The following is a 16,966-nucleotide window of genomic DNA, read 5'->3' on the forward strand; positions in this document are numbered from 1 at the left end:
GTACACTTTTTATGTGTGAATCAGACCATAGAGTTCTCATACAAAACAGAGAAATTGTCAAAAACCAACAGGACTGGAACAGAACTGTATGCCTTTTATGTGTGAATGCAGCCTTAGGGCCTATTCACACTTTTTTGGCTGGCGTTTTGCAGGAGTGATTTTTCCGCAATTTCACGTGGTAAAAAAAAAATCACTGGACAGTGCAGCGATTTCTACGCAATCGCGTTTAGTGCTTCTATAGCACTGAAACACAATCGCCGGGAAATCGACTGAAAATGGTGCAGGCTACGCATTTGCATTTCGCGATTTTGGGCGATTTGCGCAAATCACCCAAGTAAGAACGGGCCCATAGGGTTTTATTACACTAGCGCTTTCAAAAGCCGAAATCGCCGGCAAAACACTCTAGTGTGAATGGGCCCTTACTCACTACAGCCTCCCAGAAAACTCTGCCTCAGTGATTTTCTTAAAGGGACCCTGAGCAGAAATCGTGAGTATGCATATAAGCTATACTATTTAGTAAAGAGGGGACACTCACCAGCCCCATCAGTAAGCACTGCTTCCCCACGGGTGGCCGCTATAAATCACATGGCAATAAGCGACACTGAAGCAAAGTCGCACTGCATACCCATAGCTTCTGCTCAGGGAGCCTGACACTGCAGAAATGTGGCACAATCCTGTCTCTAAACTCCATGGGAAAGTTGCAGGGTGGAAGGAGCGCACTTTGGAGAGAACATATTATCTGGCTGCCCAGTCTGTAATGTGCTGAATGCATTTGTTTATTGGAAGCACACAGTGGCTGTGTTTCTCTATTGGGGGCTCAGTGGCTGCATTTGTCTATTTGGGGCTCATAGTAACTGCATTTGTCTATTTGGGGCTCATAGTAACTGCATTTGTCTTTTTGGGGCTTATGGTAGCTGCATTGGTCTATTGGGGGCTCACAGTAACTATGTCTATTGGGGACTCACGGTGGCTGCATTTGTCTATTGGGGGCCACTTTAGCCAGACTGGTCTACTGGGGGCTCATGGTGGCTGGACTTCTCTATTGGGGACACACAGTTACTGCATTTGTTGATTAGGCTTTTCCATATCCCTCCTATTGGCAACAACCCCAGAAGCCCTAATCATTAGGGCTTCTGGGGTTGTTGCCAATAGGAGGGATATGGAAAAGCTCGTTGCCGCCATTAATGTACAGTAAAATACTTAAAATGTGACAATACCCGCTATCTAGCTCCACCCACAAGACCCCTAAGGGCTCGTTCACACTAGGGGAGTTTTCAGCTTTTTTCAAGCGCAGGCAAATTTTTTAAATCACCTACAAAACACTTGTGTAATGCATCTCTATGAAAAGGTTCATATCAGCGCGGTTTGTACACTGTGCGTTCAGCAAAGTGGTGTCTGTACCATTTTTGGGGCGTTTTTGCTATAATGGAAGGTATAGGAAGAGCGCTAAATGCTCACAAAACCGCTTTATGCGGCAATTGCTTTCGCATTTTAGAATAAATACACTATATTTATTATTTTCCGGGTCAAAGAGTTCACTTCCTGACTTGCGTCAGGGAGTGATTTAAAAAAACCACTCTGGAAAAGCACTTAGAAAAGCACTTTTACAAGAAACGCAGCGCGCAATGGAGCACCAGGAGAAGAAAACAAAATGTACAAAAACGCAAAACGCTTGCGTGTTTAGGTGTGAATGAGGCCTAAAAAAAGTGTTCTTCTGATTCTGCCCCGTCTGTCCAAAATTTTGGGTGACCAGATTTCTGGGGGGCTTTTGACCGTCAAAAATTAAAAATTAGGTTGGCAACACTGGTCAGCAGATGCTATCAGAGCTGTGTGATTAAGTACCATGATTGACTAGCTTGACATAGCTCCCAAGCAGTGGCTAGCGCTAAGGGGATGCAAGGGGGTTCAGTACATTCCTTACAGTACAGTTGTGACATTATGTAAAAGCAATGCATCTGTTCCAGCTGCATGTGGATTGCCTTTACGTAGAAAAAAGGCACACTAAACTAGAAAAGTCCAGAGAGCACAGCAGGAACTAGCTATATAACAACTAGTAGACCCAAGCCCGTGTAAAAACGGGCTCTAGGTCTTTTTTTAAGGACTTCCGAGGCCAAATTAAAAAAAAAAAAGTAAAATACCTCTATCATATTATGTGCCGTTATGCCGGGTCCCCGCTTCTCATTAGCCCACGACCTCACGGCCCGAGTCGGGCTCTCCTGCCTCTACAAACATGGCCGCATGAGCTGGCCGCGGCTGTGCAGCCCGCATAGCCGCGAGTGCGGCTGCACAGCTCTAGGGCCAACACCCCGATCCAGATCGGGGGGTTGGCCCTACAGCTGCGCAGCCGCACTCCCAGCTATGCGGACTGCGCAGCCAGCTCATGCAGCCATGTTTGTAGTGGCAGGAGAGCCCGACCCGGGCCGGCTTGAGCTGCGGGGACCCGGCGGACGGCGTCCTCCGTGCCTTAAAATACGATGCAGGTACTTTACTTTTTTTTTTTTGGCTCGGAAGTCCTTTACCGTCGCCACCCCCAGTCACTGCGCATGCGCGCGCACCCGCCGAGCGCGCCCGCCCGCCGCACGCAACTACACCCACCTCGCTCCCTGGTCTCTCCAGCAGCCCGTTCCTGCGCACATGCGCAGTAAAACAATTCCAGGGACACAGGAACGCTGCATAACTGTTGGACGCAGCGACACTGACTTTATTGTATAGGATACGTATACAAATGTGCGTATCTAGAGTAAAAATAAATGTGCATCTCAAAGAAAAAAAGCAGACAACACACTATTTGTATGAGAGGAACAAGTGTCTAGCTTTATTATTGATCACAAAAATAAACATAAGACAAGATAAGGAAAATTTGGGGGAGACAACAACAATTAAAAAAAAGACCCAATAATATAGGACAGGTGGCCGCGGATGAACGTAGTTACAGCGATCTATAGTACATGGGCCAATGCCGGTACATACATAGGATCAACATCCGCACAAAAGTGTGTTGTGTAAACAACAATATGAAATTTACATATGCAATGAAGTCTCAATGTGCTAAAAATCATGTAGGGTATGCAGTATAATTGTATGAATTCAAGCTAAAGTGCACAGTGGCCCAATATCTAAAGAGTCATCAATCATCAAATGTACAATTCCTAATAAAGTGCCAAGTGCAATCTATGCTAAGAACAAATCTAGTAAAAACAAAATTAATGTGTGTGTAGCTATATATACAAAAATAGTGACACACCAAGTGCTCGGTCAGTAGCGTCCTTGAGAGAGCTGAGCATAACACAAAGCAATAAACAAAACCGCCATACTACCCGTGTGCCGCCCCGCCCCACCACGCTGCAGCCACATGTTAGGCCTTAAGGGGCACATACACCGGTCGACATCAGCCATTGACTAATCATTTCTATAGAATCGATCAGAAATTGATTATTTTAAATCAGCCCATCAATTGATTTCAATTGATTTGATCTGAAAGGATGGAAATCTAGCTGCTGGCAGCAGATCGATGGCCTATAGAGTTGCATTAGATCTAATGGTGCAATAATAGAGATTATATAATAAAGATCGATTTTCAATAGATTTTATTCTGATATCTATTGGAAATCTGTTCCTAGTGTGTGGAACACATTAGATAGATTCCTGTCAGATATGACTTAACCGGCATCTGACAGAAATCTATCTGCTGCAGAAATAAACTGCTGCAAATCTGTGTATAACCTTCTATCTATCTATACCTTAACACGTGCATCACCAGAATGTCCGGCTTCCTCAGAGACCAAGCCTCCAGTAATGCTCAGCTCCTACTAAAATATCGTCATAGTCATAACGTCAGAGGAGGGGAGGGAGATGCTACGTGGCCACGCAGCACAAATGGTCTGAAACCATAGCAGCATGGCTAGCGTCACAGCAAGGAGTAAGAGAAATGGGGGAGCGAGCTTGTGTGTGACATAAAATAAAATATGCGATCAATTATGTTAACATCCGTGTATGAAATTCACACAATCATCATAATATAACAAACATTGAAGGAACTTGATAGAAAATTATCAGAGGAAATCTTCAGCGGGTAGATCCAGGAATGAGTAGATACAGAATATACTGCCATCTTGTGGATAAAGTAAATCTGGAATAAATGTATATAATAAGAAAAGTCAATCTTTTTAGTTCAAGAATAGTGCTTTGCTAATGAAGGGTTAAAGCCTCTGGACTTCTTTCAGGAAACGGAAGCCTCTGGATCCACATATCCCTCCTTTAAAGGACAACTGAAGTGAGGCTTCCATGTTTATTTCCTATTAAACAATACCAGTTGCCTGGCTATGCTGCTGATTCTCTGCCTCGAATACTTCTAGCCATAAACCCTGAACAAGCATGCAGCAGATCAGGCGTTTCTGACATTATATATGGCAGCCTCCATATCTCTCTTACTACAGTTGTCCTTTAACCTAGCATGTGTATGTAGCTGTACTCCCCTGACACTGTGGCCGGTCTTGGCTTATTTTCGTGCTCTATATTGATCGTTAAATATAGAGTGCTGCGGTCCAGTGTAAAATGTAAACGTGTTGATGAGAACCTTAACCACTTCCCGACCGCCTAACGCACAGGGGCGGCCGGGAAGTGGAGCCCGCAAGGACCAGCTCACCCACAGAGGCGGCGGTCCTTTTAGGGGCATGGGCGGAGCGGTCACGTCATCCGTGACGCGATCCTCCGCCGGCGCCTGACTCCGCTCCATACAAAAGCGCCGGCGGGATGTTAACCCCGCAATCGCCGCATACAAAGTGTATAATACACTTTGTAATGTTTACAAAGTGTATTATACAGGCTGCCTCCTGCCCTGGTGATCCCAATGTCCAAGGGGCTACCAGGGCAGGCTGCAGCCACCCTATGTCGCACCCAAGCACACTGATTTCTCCCCCCCTGCCCCAAATCACCCACAGCACCCCTCAGACCCCCCCTGCCCACCCCCCAGACCCCTGTTTGCACCAAATCACCCCCCTAATCACCCATCAATCACTCCCTGTCAAACGCTATTTTTTTTTATCTCCTCCCCCTGCCCCCTCCTGATTACCCCCCCCACCCCTCAGATTCTCCCCAGACCCCCCCCCCTGTGTACTGTATGCATCTATCCCCCTGATCACCTGTCAATCACCCCCCCCCCCAGACCCCCCCTTATCAATTCGCCAGTGCATTACTTACATCTGCTCTTCCCTGTAATAACCCACTGATCACCTGTCAATCACCCATCAATCACCCCCTGTCACTGCCACCCATCAATCACCCCCTGGCACTGCCACCCATCAATCTGCCCCTAACCTGCCCCTTGCGGGCAATCTGATCACCCACCCACACCAATAGATCGCCCACAGATCCGACGTCAGATCACCTCCCAAGTGCAGTGTTTACATCTGTTCTCTACCCTAAACACCCACTAATTACCCATCAATCACCCCCTATCACCACCTGTCACTGTTACCCATCAGATCAGACCCTAATCTGCCCCTTGCGGGCACCCAATCACCCGCCTACATGCTTAGATTGCCCTCAGACCCCCCCCCTTATCAATTTGCCAGTGCATTAGTTACATCTGTTCTTCCCTGTAATAACCCACTGATCACCTGTCAATCACCTGTCAATCACCCATCAATCACCCCCTGTCACTGCCACTCATCAATCAGCCCCTAACCTGCCCCTTGCGGGCAATCTGATCACCCACCCACACCAATAGATCGCCCGCAGATCCGACGTCAGATCACCTCCCAAGTGCAGTGTTTATATCTGTTCTCTACCCTAAACACCCACTAATTACCCATCAATCACCCCCTGTCACTGCTACCTATCAGATTAGACCCCCATCTGCCCCTAGGGCACTCAATCACCCGCCCACACCCTCAGAATGCCTCCAGGCCCCAGCCCTGATCACCTCGCCAGTTCATTGCTTGCATCTACGCCCCCCTCTAATCACACCTTGAGACACCCATCAATCACCTCCTGTCACCCCCTAGCACACCTACCCATCAGATCAGGCCCTAATTTGCCCCGTGTGGGGTCCTGATCACTCGGCCAAACCCTCAGATCCCCCTCAGACCCCCTTCCGATCACCTTCCTAGTGCATTGATTGCATCTATTTTCCCCTCTAACCACCCCCTGAGACACCCATCAATCACCTCCTATCACCCCCCTAGCACTCCTATCCATCAGATCAGGCCCAATACAACCTGTCATCTAAATGGCCACCCTGCATATGACCGGTTCTACAAAATTCGCCCCCTCATACACCACCTGTCATCAAAATTTGCAGATGCTTATACCCCTGAACAGTCATTTTGAGACATTTGGTTTCCAGACTACTAACGGTTTTGGGCCCATAAAATGCCAGGGCGGTATAGGAACCCCACAAAGTGACCCCATTTTAGAAAAAAAGACACCCCAATGTATTCTGTTAGGTGTATGACAAGTTCATAGAAGATTTTATTTTTTGTCAAAAGTTAGCGGAAATTGATTTTTGTTTTTTCACAAAGTGTCATTTTTCACTAACTTGTGACAAAAAATAAAATCTTCTATGAACTCGCCATACACCTAACGGAATACCTTGGGGTGTCTTCTTTCTAAAATGGGGTCACTTGTGGGGTTCCTATACTGCCCTGGCATTTTAGGGGCCCTAAACCGTGAGGAGTAGTCTAGAAAGCAAATGCCTCAAAATGACCTGTGAATAGGACGTTGGGCCCCTTAGCGCACCTAGGCTGCAAAAAAGTGTCACACGTGGTATCGCCGTACTCAGGAGAAGTATTATAATGTGTTTTGGGGTGTATTTTTACACATACCCATGCTGGGTGGGAGAAATCTCTCTGTAAATGGACAATTGTGTGTAAAAAAAAATCAAACAATTGTCATTTACAGAGATATTTCTCCCATCCAGCATGGGTATGTGGAAAAATACACCCCAAAACACATACTACTTCTCCTGAGTATGGCGGTACCACATGTGTGGCACTTTTTTACACCCTAAGTACGCTAAGGGGCCCAAAGTCCAATGAGTACCTTTAGAATTTCACAGGTCATTTTGCGACATTTGGTTTGAAGACTACTCCTCACGGTTTAGGGCCCCTAAAATGCCAGGGCAGTATAGGAACCCCACAAATGACCCCATTCTAGAAAGAAGACACCCAAAGGTATTCCGTACGGAGTATGGTGAGTTCATAGAAGATTTTATTTTTTGTCACAAGTTAGCGGAAAATGACACTTTGTGAAAAAAAAAACAATTAAAATCAATTTCCACTAACTTGTGACAAAAAAAAAAAACTTCTCTGAACTCACCATACTCCTAACGGAATACCTTGGGGTGTCTTCTTTCTAAAATGGGGTCATTAGTGGGGTTCCTATACTGCCCTGGCATTTTAGGGGCCCTAAACCGTGAGGAGTAGTCTTGAAACAAAAATGACCTGTGAAGTCCTAAAGGTACTCATTGGACTTTGGGCCCCTTAGCGCAGTTAAGCTGCAAAACAGTGCCACACATGTGGTATCGCCGTACTCGGGAGAAGTAGTATAATGTGTTTTGGGGTGTATTTTTACACATACCTATGCTGGGTGGGAGAAATACCTCTGTAAATGACAATCTTTAGATTTTTTTACACACAATTGTCCATTTACAGAGTTATTTCTCCCACCCAGCATGGGTATGTGTAAAAATACACCCCAAAACACATTGTACTACTTCTCCCGAGTACGGCGATACCACACGTGTGGCACTTTTTTGCACCCTAACTGCGCTAAGGGGCCCAAAGTCCAATGAGTACCTTTAGGATTTCACAGGTCATTTTTGTTTCAAGACTACTCCTCACGGTTTAGGGCCCCTACAATGCCAGCACAGTATAGGAACCCCACAAATGACCCCATTTTAGAAAGAAGACACGCCAAGGTATTCTGTTAGTAGTACGGTGAGTTCATAGAAGATTTTATTTTTTGTCACAAGTTAGCGGAAATTGATTTTTATTGGTGTTTTTCACAAAGTGTCATTTTCCGCTAACTTGTGACAAAAAATAAAATCTTCTATGAACTCACCGTACTACTAACGGAATACCTTGGAGTGTCTTCTTTCTAAAATGGGGTCATTTGTGGGGTTCCTATACTGTCCTGGCATTTTAGGGGCCCTAAACCGTGAGGAGTAGTCTTGAAACGAAATTTCTCAAAATGACCTGTGAAATCCTAAAGGTACTCATTGGACTTTGGGCCCCTTAGCGCAGTTAGGGTGCAAAAAAGTGCCACACGTGGTATCGCTGTACTCAGGATAAGTAGTATAATGTGTTTTGGGGTGTATTTTTACACATACCCAGGCGGAGTGGGAGAAAGATCTCTGTAAATGGACAATTGTGTGTAAAAAAAAATTAAAAAATTGTCCATTTACAGAGATATTTCTCCCACCCAGCATCGGTATGTGTAAAAATACACCCCAAAACACATTCTACTACTTCTCCTGAGTACGGCAATACCACATGTGTGGCACTTTTTCACAGCCTAACTGCGCTAAGGGGCCCAAAGTCCAATGAGCACCTTTAGGCTTTACAGGGGTGCTTACAAATTAGCACCCCCCAAAATGCGAGGACAGTAAACACACCCCACAAATGACCCCATTTTGGAAAGTAGACACTTCAAGGTATTCAGAGAGGGGCATGGTGAGTCCGTGGCAGATTTCTTTTTTTTTTGTCTCAAGTTAGAAGAAATGGAAACTTTTTTTTTTTGTCACAAAGTGTCATTTTCCGCTTACTTGTGACAAAAATTAATATCTTCTATGAACTGACTATGCCTCTCAGTGAATACTTTGGGATGTCTTCTTTCCAAAATGGGGTCATTTGGGGGGTATTTATACTATCCTGGAATTCTAGCCCCTCATGAAACATGTCAGGTGGTCAGAAAAGTCATAGATGCTTGAAAATGGGAAAATTCACTTTTGGCACCATAGTTTGTAAACGCTATAACTTTTACCCAAACCAATAAATATACACTGAATGGGGTTTTTTATTTAATCAAAAACATGTTTGTCCACATTTTTCACGCTGCATGTATACAGAAATTTTACTTTATTTGAAAAATGTCAGCACAGAAAGTAAAAAAAAAACATTTTTTTGCCAAAATTCATGTCTTTTTTGATGAATATAATAAAAAGTAAAACTCACAGCAGCAATCAAATGGCACCAAAAGAAAGCTTTATTAGTGACAAGAAAAGGAGCCAAAATTCATTTAGGTGGTAGGCTGTATGACCGAGCAATAAACCGTGAAAGCTGCAGTGGTCTGAATGGAAAAAAAGTGCCTGGTCCTTAAGGGGGGTAAAGCCCACGGTCCTCAAGTGGTTAAAGTGTACCTGAGACGAGAAACATCTCAGGTACCATACTTACCTGGGATTCCTTAACCCCTTAAGGGCTTGTTCACACTACAAGAGCTTTTCTAAGTGCTTTGTAATTTTAAACGCTCTTGCTATTGCTATCCCATGTGGGTGTTCACAATGGAGTGATGTGATTTTGTACAAATCCCCCCCCCCCCCCCCATAGCATTGCATTAGCAAGAGCTTTTCAAATTCACCAGTGCTTAAAAAGCTCTTGTAGTGTTAATCAGCCCTACAGCCACTTTTCCCTCGCCCTCTCCCCAGGTGGCACTGGTCCCCTGCAATTCAGCCTGAAAGCCTGGCAGAGTCACCCTTTATTGCGCATGTGCGGCACGTTGAGCCCCCGCCACTGGGAGCGTTCTGTGCTTACGCTTCTCGTCTCAGGTTCCCTTTAACTGTTTTCCCATTCACTAAATTGATAGTGACCATTTTTTTCAAATATTAAAGGGTGCCTGAGGTGAGTGGGACATGGTGGCTGCCACAATTATTTCCAATTAAACAATACTAGTTGCCTGGCTGTCCTGCTGATTTCTTTGGCTGCAGTAGTGTCAAAATCACACACCCGAAACAAGCATGCAGCTAATGCAGTCAGACTTCAATCAGAGCACCTGATCTGCATACTTGTTCAGGGTCTATGGCTATAAGTATTAGAGGGTCAGCAGGACAACCAGGCAATTGGTATGGTTTAAAAGGAACTAAATATGTCAGCCTCCATTTCAGTCTGATTTCAGGTGTGCTTTAATATGAAAGAAAAGTAGTGATGATTGAAAGGATAAGCGTGCTTTGAATTATGAAACTGCCTTTTGCTTATGATTTTTTTGTAGCGTGCATGATAAGGGGAGTGGTTGGGGCATGACTGGAGATGTGGCAAAGGTGTGTCTTAAAGCGCACCAGACACGATAAAAGAAAAAAATGTTATACATACCTGGGGCTTCCTCCAGCCCCCCCCCCCCCATATGCACATGGATCGCTCCCAGGTCGCTGTCCTCAGTCTTCTCCAGCTCCGGTACAGGGTCCTGTAACTTCAGCCAGTCGCGGCCAGTCTGATGCATGAGAAGTGCAAAGTACGCATTTCGTAGAAAGAACACTTCTCTTGCGCAGACTGGCTAAAGTTACGGGACCTGGTACCGGAGCTGGAGAAGAGCGAGGATGGCGGTGTGGGAGCGATCTGTGGACTTGGTGCTGGAAGAAGCCCCAGGTATGTATAACATTTTTTTCTTTTTTCGTCTCTGGTTTCCTTTAAAAGTGTCCCCCTTTCTTATCTCAGAGAATTGACAGCGGGGCGGAGGCAGAGGCTGGATAGGCTCCATGCTCTGGGCACAGAGTTGCGAGGATGCTTGGAGGGGGGCCGACTTCTATCCTTTCTCCCTCTCCTCAGGCCCCCCTTCCTGTCACTTTGCTCCCTCTTTCCTCACTGCATAGCAGAGCAGAGGGTGGTCCTAGACACAGCTCACCTCAGAGCTCAAGTTTAGCCATTCAAAGTCCAAGTCCCTTCCGTTGCCTTCCAGCGCCGTTCACACTCTAGTTCCTGATCTGAGAATTGGGAACTAGAGCATGACCGCCACTGGAAGGAGACAGAAAGGACTTTGACCTCTAGCGGCTGGATTGGAGCCCAGAGGAGGTAACCTGTGTACCGCTGCATAGCTCTGCATATGAGGAAGAGGCAGTGGCGTACCTAGGGCATTTGGCACCCGGTGCTGGGTATTAAAAGACACACCCCCCCCCTAAAAAAATTGGGCGTGACCACAACCTGCGGCGTGCTTCGTGGCAAAAATTGGCGTGGTCCTGACCGGATGAGGGCGGAGCTAACTGTAATTTAAAGTATTAGCTAGTATAGTTGCCCCAGTATAGCTAGTAGTTTCCCCCAGAATAGTTGCCCCCAGTGAAGTTAGTATAGTTACCCCCAGTATAACTAGTTTAGTTGCCCCCAGTAAAGCTAGTATAGTTGCCCCAGTATAGCTGGTATAGTTGCCCCCAGTATAGCTAGTATAGCTGCCCCCAGTATAGTTGCCCCCAGTATAGCTGCCCCCAGTATAGCTAGTATAGCTGCCCCCAGTATAGCTAGTATAGCTGCCCCCAGTATAGCTGGTATAGTTGCCCCCAGTATAGCTGGTATAGTTGCCCCCAGTATAGCTGCCCCCAGTATAGCTAGTATAGTTGCCCCCAGTATAGCTAGTTTAGTTGCCCCCAGTATAGCTGCCCCCAGTATAGCTAGTATAGTTGCCCCCAGTATAGCTGGTATAGTTGCCCCCAGTATAGATGTCCCTGGAGGGGGGAAGCAGCGGGGGGAAGCAGCGCTAGAAGGAGGGGCATTGGGGCAGCGGTGGGGAGGGGGGAAATATCCCCCCCCTCCCTCACCTTGGACCCCTCCTTCTGCCTCTCTCCCCCTCCATTCAGCGGTGGCAAGTGCGGGCTCGGTGGCGGGGACGGGGAGACATGCGCAGAATTACTCACCACTTCTACGTTCCAAGCGCCGGCAGCATCATGTCGTCACAGTTCTCTGCCTTCAATGAAGGCGGAGATCCGTGCCGACATGACAATGCCGGCGCTTGGAACGCGGAAGTGGTGAGTAATTCTCCGCACGTCTCCCCGCCGCCGAGCCCGCACTTGCCACCGCTGAATGGAGGGGGAGAGAGGCAGAAGGAGGGGTCCCAGGTGAGGGAGGGGGGGGGGGTATTTCCCCCCTCCCCACTGCCCCTCCTTCTAGCGCTGCTTCCCCCTCCTGCTCTGTGCTGTGGGGGGTCGTGGCGTCACCCCCCTGGGTGTCTGTAACCCGGTGCGCCCCGCCCCCTGCGCACTACAGTAGGAACGCCACTGCGCGCACACACACACACACAAACACACACACACACACACACACACACACACACACACACACACACACACACACACACACACACACACACACACACACACACACACACACACACACACACACACACACACACACACCATTAGCAGGAGCTTTTAAAATCACAAAGTGCTTAGAAAAGCTCTTCTGGTGTGCACCAGCCCTAAGGCATATTCTCAAGTTGACCTGTATAAATAAGTGGTACCTTTGTAACATGATATTAAGAGACTATTACCCTTTGGGTAGGTATTGACTGATACAGACTTATTACCTCTCCTTTTGCAATTTGCTCACCATGAGTTTTCAAAAAAAAGGGGGGGGGGGGGTTGGACCCCAGTATAGTGTAGTATGTACGGGAAAGAGTGGATTTAAAGCACTCAATACAATTTTATACGCACACACTTGGATTACCATTCAGGCAACCACTCAAAGGGCAGGTGAGGAGAATTAGACCTGTCCTCACTCAGGATTAAGAAGTCGCTCTCTGTAGATCGGAAAATAGGGGCCAAGTCCCCTGCACCGAAGGTGGAGTAGTACAGAGGCGCCAGAAGAATAAAAACAAATATAAAGCTATAAAGTTTAAAATGAAGTAGGCAGTGGTGGGCCTACCCCTTCAGTGCAGACACAAAAAAAGATTGCCATTTTAGACAACAAAAATTGGTTTATTTACATACTCCAGTGGGGTGCAACACATGTCACGGGTATTTCCCACTTCCTCAGGCAATACAGGGGAGCATATAACGAATGCAGTCTGTCTCTTAGCTTAGCGCCTCTGTAAGCTTTGAACTACATCCACATGTAAACAAGTGGATTTTACTCAACACAGGAACGATATATTGGTAGTCTTGAATCTATTATTCTTTCTACTTAAAGAGGAACTTCAGCCTAAACAAACATACTGTCATTAAGCTACATTAGTTACATTAAAATAGATAGGTAATATAATATCTTACCCACCCGGTTTTAAAAGGCAAACTTTTGTGATTTTATGGGGGCAGCCATCTTTTTGGTTAAAAGGAGGTGACAGGGAGCATGAGACACAGTTCCAACTGTCCTGATCAGCCCTCCCAGCTGCGCATGCTAGGCAACGAGAACAAAAACATCAGAAATCCCATCATGCTTTGCACAGCATCAGGGGGAAAATGCCCTGGCAAATTTCTTTGATGGGGCTGAACTTAGCTTCTGTGCAGCTAAAAATGAGGCTTGGGTAAGAAAAACAAAGTTCTGATGCTGTGAAACAGTTTATGAAACACCAAGCCTTTTCAGTGATGCTGATTAGATTTTTAGTCTGGAGGTTCATTTTAAGGTCATATCTAACTGACCCAACCACTAACTGAAGCCCCTTCTCCTGCCATTAATTTATACTCCTGATTACTAATAGACTTGCTTAACTCTATTTTGGGCTTGGTTGGCTTTCTATTGACACAGAGTAATTAAGTTACAAGCTTGGAAAACATTCATTTTTATTGATATAAATACATTATATAATTAAAACATAACTGAAATTTTAATTTACAGAATAATATCTGATTATTTAGCGGATACAGAAGATTTACCTAGCGGTTGCAGTTCCTTTTATCTTACAGATATCTCAAATACACAAGAAATTGGATTGTCTCTGTACAATTAAGCCATTTTTTTAGTATGAAGCAACTTATTTACCTATTAACAGATTAATTTAAAAGAAAGACAATTACTCCACATATCATACAAAACAATACAAAACATCCAGAAGAAAATACAAAAACATTGTACAAAAGAATAGGTAAAAATGAAGCAGAATTCAGTATAACCTAGAGTGAAGCAAACAGCTGATTGCATGTTCTAGCAATACACAACTTATGGTTGCGGGGACATCTATATGTCCTGGGAGAGAGGAACTATAAAGAGGTCGCCTAGGAAATGACTTGCGGTGTTACACACACAGGATTGGCTGATACAGGCAACTCCTGGATTATCACCTTTTTATACACGAGGACAAGAAGATGTTAATAATTCCAAGTTGATGCAAATTTGGGTAAATGTATACAAATTTGTATAATTTGTTTGGAATTAGAATTTTAACATAAAATATGCACTAACTCAAAATTATTAGCATTCATTGACAATCTCTATACATCAACCAGCTGCATCTGCCCTGAATGATAACAGAGAGAATTTCAAATACCCAGTCAAGGAATAGCAAAATTATTTTTTATATTCCTTTAAACCCATTTGGTTAGTGAGATTATCTCTTTCCTTAGCCAAGCATGAAGCCATGGCCATCTAAAACCATACTCCTTCTAGCTGACAACAACACCTACTACACTGGGCCTGTAGAATACAGTGTGTTCAACATTTTGATTTGAGTGGTTCTCTTGGTTTCATTAATATTCATGCAGCTAATAATTTTACCAATAACTAAGATCTCTGTAGTAGCAAAAGCAATGCTGCACTCTAATACTTATGTTCTCAAATGGGAGTAGATATTAGAGCCACTTAGGCTTCACTGACACTATGCATGCATTCCTTACAACAGGAGCAGAATAGCGCACACTTTGCATGTTATTTTATCATTAGGAATTGCCGTATAAAGTGCACATTTTCACATACATTGTCCTGAAACACATTATTGAACAATGTGATAGGAGAACGCAGTCCGTTACATCGTAGAGACCTGAACATGCCCGTACAAGTCTATGGATAAGGTGTTTGTATGTGGTGACGCAATGTGCTCAGTGTGAACTCACCCTTATGCTGGGCATACACTGATAGATTATGCGCCGGATTTGAGCCAGCGGCTCGATTCCGGTGCGTCCCTGCGGGCACCCGGATCGATTCCCGCTCATCCCCTGCAGCTCGTTTTCGTCTATTGTCCGCTTGCAGGAATCAAGCACGGAATCGATGCGGCGCGCTGATCGGACACGTCGGAAATTATCAATCGAGAGCCATCAGCAGGTCGATAGATAAGAAGAAACTATCCGTGTATGCCCAGCATTAGGCTCCTTTCACAATGTCTGCTGTGTCGCAATGGACAATATAATCACATCGAATCATGATGCAATTATATTTCAAAAGGGCATTTCACACTTGCGGTGCAACAAGTCCCTACAGAACAACACACTGCTTGCAGTGCATTACCGGGTGACGAGCATGGTTGGGGGTGCTGTGAACGTACGTCTTGCCTCGCAGTGAAAACGTGCGGTGTGATTTTTCATCGCCAATGCAGTGCAATCCTATTTCTGTGGATGCGCACTGCAACGGATCTAGTGAGAAGTAGCTGTAGGCCTGGAACTCACCAGCAGCGCTTTTTAAGTGCTTGTGATTTGAAAAGCTCTTGCTAATGTAATGCTATATATGTGATCACACTTTTTTTTTTTTTTTTATCACTTAGCCTTCCATTAGCAAGAGCTTTACAAATCACAAGCACTTGGAAAACTGCTAATAGCGCGTTGCAGGCCTTACGGTCACTTCACACGGGCAACTGAGTCACTAGCAGCGATATGATTATTTTTGATTTATAAAGCGCCAACATAATCTGTGGCACTGTACAAAGTAAATATGAATCGACATATTTTAAAGGCTTTGCCAGGCAACTGCTGGCTAGTACTAATGTCTAGCCACAGAAACTAATTGCTATGATTAATAGCTAGTTGCCAGCGATTAGGGATAGTACATTAAATACCAATAACCGAGTTGATGCAGATTTTATGGTAATATTATGCACACGTAAGCTTCTTTTTCAAGCTGCAAACTTTGCATAAAATTGGCATAAAGTTGATGTAAAATTGTATCCACACAGAATTACTGGTACTTGCGCCGTTTACCATTTCTACCTGCAACTTGGCCCTTCCTCTATTTGGGAACATGACTGTCTTCCTCTTACCAGCTGCACTGCAACATTAGGGGCCATTTCTATACTTACTGTATAGAGGTGGTCAGTCAGATGCAAATAATTCTGCATGCAAATTTAATGCAGCTTGCAAATGGACCAACCAAAATCAACAGAAAGTGCATTCAGACCCCAGCTGCATACAATTTGCATTCTATGGAATTACTTACATGTCAATGTATTTTTCAAGCACAGCCCATCTCATCACTCCACTCAAACAAGCATTTACAAATCTGACAGGACTTGTTTTTTTGTTAAACTTTCAAAATATTACAGAATGCTTATGTAGTAGTACTTTCATCTCTAACTCCGTATGGTTCTTTGAATAAGAGAAAAAAAAAATGGTACAGAGCTATGTACATTGTCAACATTTATTTAAGATAATATATTACATCTATTTGCCCTGAGTGCCTCGATAAGATAGGAAAATGTGCTGCACTTTGACACAGTAGATACAATAGAACCAATACATGATATGTTTTATCAATTGCATATCAAATGTAAATAATCATCCTTTTACATTATTTATCCTCTGATACAGTTATTAGTACTGGAAAATGAAATGATCATCGTTATGAAGGAGTCATTTTTTCTCTTTTTACAAAAGAGTATGAGGCACAAAAATGAAAAATGTATAACCTATACCCGTTTTTGTCAATTATCAAGCCCCCCAATTTTTTTTTTTTAATTGTGGGTACAATAGAGAAGGGTTAGATTATCTGTCACTTTTGAAGGGCCTGAGTGAACTGCTGCATCACTGATCAGATTTCAGCAATACGGCTCAGCACGCCAAACTCAAGAACATCAGGGAGTGCATGTGTGATGGGCACACTGAAGTGCTGCGCAGCACTGCAATGTCAATGTG

Source organism: Hyperolius riggenbachi, chromosome 2 (genome assembly GCF_040937935.1).
Source record: "Hyperolius riggenbachi isolate aHypRig1 chromosome 2, aHypRig1.pri, whole genome shotgun sequence".
In the NCBI taxonomy this organism is placed as follows: domain Eukaryota; kingdom Metazoa; phylum Chordata; class Amphibia; order Anura; family Hyperoliidae; genus Hyperolius; species Hyperolius riggenbachi.